Below are 1,545 nucleotides of genomic sequence, written 5' to 3' on the forward strand. Positions count from 1 at the left end.
TTTGATTTTTGAATTTTTTTTTATGATGAGAGAGAAAAACACTAAAAATACTCAATGCATGAAAATTTTGGATCAAAACACATGTTGCATGCAAGAACACTATGAATGTCAAGATGAACACCAAGAACACTTTGAAGATCATGATGATCATCAAGAACATATTTTTGAAAAATTTTCAATGTAAAGAAAACATGCAAGACACCAAACTTAGAAATTTTTCATGTTTAGACTCTATGAATGCAAGAATGCATATGAAAAACACCATACAACACAAAACAAGAAAATATGAAGATCAAACAAGAAAGTTCATCAAGAACAACTTGAAGATCATGATGAACACTATAAATGCATGAATTTTTCGAAAATTTTATGCAAGAAAAAGATGAACATGCAATTGACACCAAACTTATGACTTGACACAAGACTCAAACAAGAAACACAAAATATTTTTGATTTTTATGATTTTTCTAATTTTTTTTGTATTTTATTTGATTTTTTCAAAAAAAATATATAGGAAAAATAAAATAAGAAATTCAAAATTTTTAATATGAATTCCAGGAATCATGCAATGTTAGTCTAAAGCTTCAGTCCAGGAATTAGACATGGCTTACTAGCCAGCCAAGCTTTTGTAAAAGCTCCGGTCCAAAATACTAGACATGGCCAATGGCCAGCCAAGCTTTAGAATACATAGTTCAAGCATGTGAAGAGGAAGCCTCAGTCCAAAAGAATTTAGACATGGCTTTACAGCCAGCCAGGCTTCAACATGTTTCATGAAGCTCCAGAATGCATAGTAAAAAAATTTTTGAATAATTTTCGAAAATAGGGAGAAGATTTTGAAAAGATTTTCAAAAAAAAAATTTTAATTAAAAATTACCTAATCTGAGCAACAAGATGAACCGTCAATTGTCCATACTCGAACAATCCCCGGCAACGACGCCAAAAACTTGGTGGGCGAAATTGTGATTTATACTTTCACACAACTCGAATAATATTCCTCGGTAATGGCTCCAAAAACTTGGTGCACAATATCATGGTCTAAAATTAACTTCACAGTCTCGCTCAACTAACCAGCAAGTGCACTGGGTCGTCCAAGTAATACCTTACATGAGTAAGGATCGATCCCACGGAGATTGTTGGTATGAAGCAAGCTATGGTCATCTTGTAGATCTCAGTTAGTGAGTGGAATCATAGGGTCAAATGGAATTAAATTGGATAAATAAAATAAATAAAACAGATAGGAGTACTTATGTAATTCAATGGTGGGAATTTCAGATAGGTGTATGGAGATGCTGTGCTCCTCTTGAATCTCTACTTTCCTCATTGCTTTCATCCGATCCTTCTTGATCTAAGAACTAAACCTTTGTAGAAGAGAACATGAATTAAAATCTAGATCTAAGAACTAAACCTAATCCTAATTCTAGAGAGAAGTGAGAGCTTCTCTCTCTAAAACTCTAAACTAATCCTAAGTATATTCTTTTTGCTAGCCTTAGATGATTGATTCCTTGATTGATTAATGCCTTCCCCTTAATCCTTCATCCTTTTATT

This window comes from Arachis stenosperma, chromosome 3 (genome assembly GCF_014773155.1).
Source record: "Arachis stenosperma cultivar V10309 chromosome 3, arast.V10309.gnm1.PFL2, whole genome shotgun sequence".
Classification (NCBI taxonomy): Eukaryota; Viridiplantae; Streptophyta; class Magnoliopsida; order Fabales; family Fabaceae; genus Arachis; species Arachis stenosperma.